The sequence below is a fragment of the Mauremys reevesii genome, linkage group 4 (genome assembly GCF_016161935.1).
Source record: "Mauremys reevesii isolate NIE-2019 linkage group 4, ASM1616193v1, whole genome shotgun sequence".
NCBI classification, from domain to species: Eukaryota; Metazoa; Chordata; order Testudines; family Geoemydidae; genus Mauremys; species Mauremys reevesii.
In genome coordinates, this window is record NC_052626.1 from 131,468,642 (window position 1) to 131,476,662 (window position 8,021).

Below are 8,021 nucleotides of genomic sequence, written 5' to 3' on the forward strand. Positions count from 1 at the left end.
GGTCAGAAAATGCTGCCTAGGGACCTGTTAGCAACTGATGTACTGATTATTTATTCACTCCAAGGGTTCTCTGGGATGGTGCCCATCGTACTGGTGTCTGGGCACCGCTATGAAGTTCAGGGTCAGATCTTCTGCCCTGCCTTCCTCTGCTTCCTTTGGGCCATGCTGCCAGAGGTAAGAAAGAGAAATCTAACCCTAACCCCCAAACTGGGGATATCCCCAGGGTAAGGAAGGTCCCAGCAGGCACAGGAACTGGCATAGCCTAAGCAACCATCTCTGCAGGGCAGGCAGAGGTGTGGCCAGACCATGATTTGCTCAAGGGATCCTTAGCTGGTGGATGGGTCCTCAGGGCGCAGCCAGCTGATGCAAATTACAGCAGCCACCCTAGGCTGTTCTCAGCTGGGCCAGGGTTGGACAGAGAATCAGTGAGTTGTAACCAACTCCCGGGTGGGCCCCTCCTTTCTGCTCTGCCCAGCGGAGAATCTGGGCCTCCGTCTTTAGAAATACACTCGTTGTCTGGCCCATTTGCGCATGCAATTACCACAGACAATCTCAGGGAAGTGCAGGGACCTTCAGCATTGAAGTAGGGTGACCAGACAGCAAATGTGAAAAAATCGGCACAGGGGGTGCGTGGGTGGGTGGGGTAATAGGAGCCTATATAAGAAAGAGACCCCAAAATCGGGACTGTCCCTCTAAAATCGGGCCATCTGGTCACCCTACACTGAAGCAAAGACTTCTACCACTTGAACTAAAGGACTAACTCTGCTAGCTGGTAGGAGTTTGTTGCCCTCTCTGTGGGCCACATGCTGACGGCGGAGGACGCATGCACTTTCCAAGCGTGCGACACTTGCCAGTTCGGGGTGCGAATGCCTGTGTGGTTGTGAAAGTCGGGGCGGAGCTGCCCTCAGTTCATGATCACACCCCTACTGGGGAATGCACAGTCTCTGTGTCTAGGGGTATGTGGAATGGGTGTGGGGAGGAGAGATTGTGTCTGGGTGTCTAGGTGTATGTGTCAGCTCACAAATGATATGGATACTTGTAGGGTAAGTGGTTGTGACTGGCTGTGTGTGCGTATGTGTGGGGGGTATGAGCATGGGAACAGAATGGGTGTGGGCTGCAGTTTATCTTTCTGCCCATTGCTATAGACTCAAAGCTCATCAGAGATTGTCATGGAGGCATGAATCATAAAGGGGTAGGCGGGGGTCCGTGGGTGAGTGTGTGTGTTTGAACGCATGTGCCTAGACATGGCGCTTCATTCACGTGTGTGTTGGCAGGGAGGCGTGTCCGTGTATGCAGAGTGGGGGCAGGGAGCAAGCTAGCCTCATGCTGATCGCCGCGGGATAAAATCGGAGTTGTTTTAGATTGTGATCAGCGCATGAATCGTAAACTGTCTGGTGTGCAAATGTGAGAGAGAGAGAGGGAGAATTACCTTGCCATCCCTCTAGGCAGGACAGCTCTGTCTCCTGCAGGATATCAACACCGTTTAAAAAAAAAAAAGGAGGGGGATCATTTCTTTCCCTCCCCACCCCGCTACAAACAGCAGCTCTCTCGGGGCTCAGAAGAAAGTGGGGTGGTAACTTGTGAGCTCTCCAGCCGTGTTAGCAGGCATCAATGGGAATGCGGGAAATCTCCTAATTAGCCTTAGTGCATTGCTGATGATCCAGGGGACGTGGGCATGCCGCATGGGGATGGGAATATCGAAGGCGTTCCCAGGGCTCACAGGGCATTTGATATACGAGGAGGGGAGTCATCAATCCTACAGAGAGGAGAAGAGAGAGACGCTAAAATATGGGGCCTGGTGCAAGGTCTGTAACGAGACTAATTACAAACCGCAGCCCCCATCCTATCAGTGGCTGCACAAGCATGGAGCCCCAGTGCCTCTCACTGTCTGGGGCCTTATCTCCATTATCTCCCACCAGTGTAATGCAGCCATCTCTGGGGTGGTGGGTGGCAGTCAAGCAGCAGCCAAGGGGGGGAAAGAGATGGGCCTGGGCAAACCTCGACTCCTTTGGGAAAGCAACAGGGCATAGCAGAGCTGTCATGGGTTTGAATTCAGCTAGAATTCCTCCGGAGAGTTCTTGCTGCATCCTGGGCCTTCTCCAGTTCCCCGCTCCCGTGGCTTGGGCTGTGGCTTTCAGCCCACATCTAGCCCTTTGTCTGGCAGTGGTTTAAAATCGTCCAACCTACAGGAAATGAATTGTGCCTGGTATTTCCTGGGCTGGAGGGGGACAGGGAAAGAAGGGGGAGTATACCCAGCTGTCTGCCTTTAATGCATCTTCATAGTATCTCCCTCCACTTAGCCTCGGCTGGCTACAGCAGTGCTCTCCGAACTGCAAGCCTCTCTCTCTCTGACCCAGTCCCTGCGATCAGTGCTTCACTCCTGACTTCTCCGTGAACCGAGTCCGTTTCATCCAGCGAGCGGGCAGCACAGCACCCAGGTGACCCCTGAAAAGCAGCCAAATGCCGCTGGGCCCTTCAAAGGAGCGGACCCACCAAGTCAGCTGGAATGCGCCGCTCCGGGGCTGCCACGCCACCTCCAGCACTAGCGAGCCCTCTAATGAGGGCTTAAAACGGATTACTGCAGGCCCTCGGCACTTTTCTGTGCCTAGCGGGGATGGGGCTGCAGGGCATGGCTGCCCTCCAAGCTAGAACACAGCTTGGGTTTGTCCAGGATTCTTAGCACCTCCCCATCACTCCACCTCCACCCTCCCCTGCTTTCCATAATCATCTCGTCAGATGTAGCCCTCCCAGCTGCCCCGCATGGGCCTGTGCGTGTGGTCAAGGAAGCGCATGACGCAGGTACCTCGGTGCAGTCCCTACGATGGTTCTGAGCCCTCAACGCTGTGTGTATGGCTGGGTGAGACGGCGCGTGCCTTGTGGTGTATGGCATTAGAATCTCTGAAGGTGGGAGCATGTGTGGGAGGAGGCTGTGCGTTTGAAAAAGAACAGAAGCTGTGTGTGCGTGCGTATGTGTGATGGGATTGTGTGTTTGTAAGTGAGGGTCTCTGCAGAGGGTTGCATACGTGTGATGAGTGTGTGTGGTCGGGGGAAGTGGGGGCACATAAGGGCTTTACAGGCATGAGCACCGGGCACTGTGCCTTGCAGGTGCGAGGCACGTGTGGGTGTTCCGAGAGGTGCACGATTAATGACCTTTCTCTGGCTCAGATTCTGGTTCCAGGCCCAGGCTCCAGGCAAGGTGGCCCATTCAGTGCCGGGACGTTCGTAATCCGGATACATGTCCTCCAAGAGGCAGTGATGTTCAGTCCCTCCGACAGACACCGATGCTCAGAGGCTGACGTGAACCGAAAGCAGCAAGCTAGGAAGTAACCCCTAGAGGGAATCTGTGCAAGTCACAAGGCACAAAACTGACTCTCCGGCCATCTGCCATGGAGAGGGCTGGGCCAGGGAGCAGTGCCACTATAGGTCAGGGCTGAGGGGCATTGGCAGAGCTGTGTGTAGGGATCCAGGAATGGAACAGCAGGGAGGCCTGCAGGTCGGGCTTAAGGTGCATTGGTAAAGCTGTGGGCAGAAGCCGTTCTAGGCATACGAAAGCTAGGCAGCTGCCTAGGGTGGTGGATTTCTGGGGGTGGCAGATTTGGGGATTTACACCCCCCTGTTCCTGCCATGGATGGCGGGGGATAAGGCTGGCAGAGCTGCCCAGGGGAAGGAGCGGCTGCCAGCTGAGACTCCGAGGAGCGGGATTCTGGGAAGCTCACCCACCGGCAGGCTGAGGGTGTGGCCTGGCGGTGCGCAATGTGAGAGGCTGGATGGGGGAGGGTGCCGAGATGCCACTGTGGTTGAGCTAAGTGGCTCCTGGGGAAGGATTGCAGGGAGTAGGGGTCCCCAGCCTTGGAGGGGGGAGAGAAGCCAGGGCAGGGATGGATGGGGAGCAAGTCCCCGCCCCCAGGGGGGCGGAGGAGGCCAAAGAAGGGGTGTGTGAGGGGGCAGATGGAGAAAGGGTCTCTGAGAGCAGCAGGGGCAGCAGCACACTGATGTTTTGCCTAGGGTGGTAGATTGGCTTGGGCAGCCGGTGGCTGTGGAATGCACAGGACTGGACTAGGAGGGAGGGCTGCAGGGCAGGATTGAGGTGCATTGGCGGAGCTGTGGTACCCGCAGGGCTGGAGACGCTGGGAAGGCTGTAGCTGAGGAGCATTTGCTGGGGCGGGAGGAAGCTTTCCTGTGCAATGCCTGGTTGTAGACAGTGCTTCTCAGCCCCTTGTTTTCATTAAACTAATGAAAGGATGAGAGAGGAGAGTAAATTGCAGCTACCCACCTCCAGCTGTGGGTGCAGCCTGGCACAGACACACACACACGGCAAATATTTACCTTTAAAAATCAGCTGTTCTTTGAAATTCTCAGCTCCCTCTCCCCTCAGTGCCCTGTTAAGGGAGGTTAGGATGCGGGTCTCCCCGGCTCCCCAGCACTGTAGCAGCACAGAACTCCCCTCCCCCTGGAATAATAACACCTAGTTTTATCTAGTGTTTTTCACCCCTAGATCTCAAAGCACTTTACAAAGGTCAGTATTGCTCTAGAAGGACAGAGATTTATTGGAACACTGCAAGTAACAACTCCAGAACCATGGACAGGACTTAAGTTCCTACCACTCCCCTACTCCCACCGATAACAACATACAACACAATAGCTTCACGTACAACACAACATAACAGCGTACAAGAGAACAGCTTAACACTAAGGTAACGATCTGTTGGTGGAGGTGCTGTCTACACTGACCAGTACATTATGCCCATTTTACAGATGGGGAAACTGAAGCACAGAGCAGTGAAGTGATTGCCTAAGGTCATCCAGCAAGCATGGCTGAGCTGGGAATTGACTCCCGAGTACCCGTCCAACACTCTCTCCACGAGGCCACACTGCCACTCAGTAATCATGTGTGTTTCCCATGTTGTCCCTTTCAGCCAGTCTGCGCTTCCTCCTCTGAGCACAGAGGTGGGTGATCCAGCCAGGCTTCTGCCCTACTTTCCAGGCTTGCATGCTGGAGAGGGATGAAGGTATTCCCCGGCTGCTGTATGACACGTGGGGAGTGAGGAACTCACCCACCGGCACTCCCAGACGAGTTGCAATACAAACACTGCGAGGGACCTTTTCCTCTTTTTACCCCACCCCCAAGCAGAGCTTTCCCTCCCCTGCACTGCGACAGACTCTGCTCATCAGATGCAGCTAAGGTGCATCTTCCAGCTGGGAGGGAAGGATCAGATGGGACTCCTTTCAAAACCAGTCAGCGTCACTCCCTGCTCAGCTGGCAGGGTCGCCCGCTGCCTGCGGGCTCAGCTCGCTGCCTCTCCAATGCTTCCAAGCTGGGGAGCGAGAGGCCATCAGCTCAGGCCCCCTCCTGTGTGGAGACCACACAGTGCTGGCTCTAGGCCGCAGGGAGCTGGCTCAGGGGCTCACAGGCTGAAAGGGATGCAGGAATAGCACCGGCAGGCGGATCTGCTGGAAGGATGGGCTGCCGGTGTCCATGCAAAGAGCTTTGTACCAAGTTGGCCCAGCCTCTGGGTTCGAGTCCTAGTTGTGGGGTCTCTCTCCGGTGGTTGGGAAGGGTTAGGAATGTGCACACTGAGCCCGGAGGGGTGGGGGGGTGAGGGTCAGTATCCCTGCATTGCTTGGCAATCGAGGAACAGCATTGACAGGCTCAGAAAGTCGGCTCCTCCAGGCCCTCCTATGGGAGGGTGGTGGAAGAGTTCCCAGGGATCCAGAGGAGGGAACGGGCTCCATCTCTGGGGCACCTGCATTCACTCATTCTGCAGGTGGTTGGGGACGTGGGATAGCTCAGCAGAGACAACAGCTGCAGTCAGCAAGCGCCTTTCCTCACGGCCGGGACAATGTTTGTAAAAGGAAGGGGAATGCAGAATTCCCTGGCCTTGGGTTCGGCCCAGCCCTATGGCCCTGGGCATGGAGCATCCTCCTCCTCTGCTCCCAAGCTGCCAGGTTTTGAGCCTTTTTCCTGAACCCCTGTGCACAGGGAAGGAGCGGCCAAACCATGGTTAAGCCTTGTTCTCCAGCTGGTGCCCCTTGCCACCTCTCGGGCAATGGGGTCGTGCAAAGACAGCCCCTGTTTAGGATGTGAGTAGCACACAGCACAGGAGGGGTCTCTGCCACCATCTGGTGCTATTCTGGGCTTGCCAGCTCCAGCGTTAGAGCGCGCGGCTGCAGCCATTCCTGGTTCCAAGCAGCCACCAGCTGGGCAGCCCTGCAACAACCCCCCCCACCCAGGAGGACGGTGGAGCAGGCCAGGGCCCCTCGCAGGCTGCGGCTCGAATGCGACTGCTGCAGCAGGCTCCAGTGCAGCCGGCCTGCATGCCTGGCTGCCACGCTGCCACTCCTCTGCCCTGGGGAAGGGGAGGTAAGGGGGTTTGTTGATCCCCGTGGCACACAGATGTGGAGGAGCCGCTGTCCCACCCAGAGGGGAGCGGCCCTGACGTCAGCACTGTATGTCCAGCATCAACAAACAATGTGCCCCCCCCTCCAGGTTTCCAAAGCAACAGCACTGCTGAGGTGCAAGCCGGCACTAATTTCTTGCGGGGGTGGGAGTGGGGGTGGCTGCTTCCAGTCAGAGCTTTGGCTACAAAGACAGCGTTTTTTTCTGAGGCGTTGAATTTAAACAGCCATCCGGCTGCTGGGACGTGGGCCCATCCTGGCCGTAATGGCGATCAGACCACTGCCAGTGAGTTCCCGGCTGTGGATGGGGGAGTGGCACCCAACCAACAAGGACCCTGCTAAGAACAGAGGGTGGCACCCACCGAAGAAGGATCTGTCTGGTGAGATCCTACCTCCTGAAGGCACATTTCCGGCCCACCCCTTTCCTGCCCCAGTGCTAAATTCACATGAAATTCTGGATTGTCACAATTCCAAAACGTATCCAAGCCCAGGGGAAACCTCAGCCTTTTCAGCGTGTGGCCCCTATCTCCGCAGACAGAGTGGCGTGCGGACACTTCCCTTCCCACTGGCCATTGCAGGGCAACACAGCACCTCCAAGCTGTGGCTTCCTGTGCATTGGATGGGATTCAGCAGCGGGGAAGGAGGAGACGGAGTCGGCTCCTGCTCTCTGCACACCCCCAGCACATGTTCCGCCACAGTGTGGGGACCACTGATTCATAGATGCTAAAGCCACTGTGATCAGCTCGCCTCCCCTCCTGCATAACACAGGGCACACCTAGCCCTTTGGAAAGAGAGCTCCTACCCAGGTATTTCTCAGTGAATTCTGCCCTCCTGGCCAGGGTTTCTACAGGCTGAGCACGCCCTGCATGTACCTTTCCCCACACGGTTCTGCTTGTTCCCACGTTATCATGCATGAACATCACGCGCGCCCCTAAGCCAAGGGGAGACCTAACGGGCACCCAACCCGTAGGCATGTTTCCCAGCTATAGAATCATAGACTTTAAGGTCAGAAGGGACCATTATGGTCATCTAGTCTCACTTTCTGCACAACGCAGGCCACAGAATCTCACCCACCCACCCCTGTAACAAACCCCTAACCTACGTCTGAGCCACTGAAGTCCTCACATCATCGTTTAAAGACTTCAAGGTGCAGAGAATCCTTCAGCAAGTGACCCGTGCAGCTAGGGGTGAAACTCAGCCCAGCAAAGTGGGGGAGGTGCCGCAGACCCTTTGCAACCCGTACACTGGGGAGTTTACGGTGAAACTCCGGCTGGCTTTGGTGGGACCAGCATTAGACCTGATGGGTTTAAGTGGGGCATTGGGCAGTGTTTCCCCACCTCCCCACCCACCCCCCGCACAAGCTGCATGTCACCCTAGGACTCCTCTGCCTCCCCCCCCCCGGTTATGTGCTGGCAGGCTGTAAAGTCTGGGGGAGGGGGGAAGAAAAGTGCTCCCAGGCCCACCTCCCCCATCCCAGCATGCAGGCCCTAAAATCAAGCCCAGCCGCTTGGAGGAAAGCAATAAGCGAGCATGGCTGCTAGCCCCTGGGGGCACCATGGGAGGGGGGCAGGTGACAGCTGGAATAATCATCACCCTGATTGGCTGCACTTCCTGCTTATCCCCTG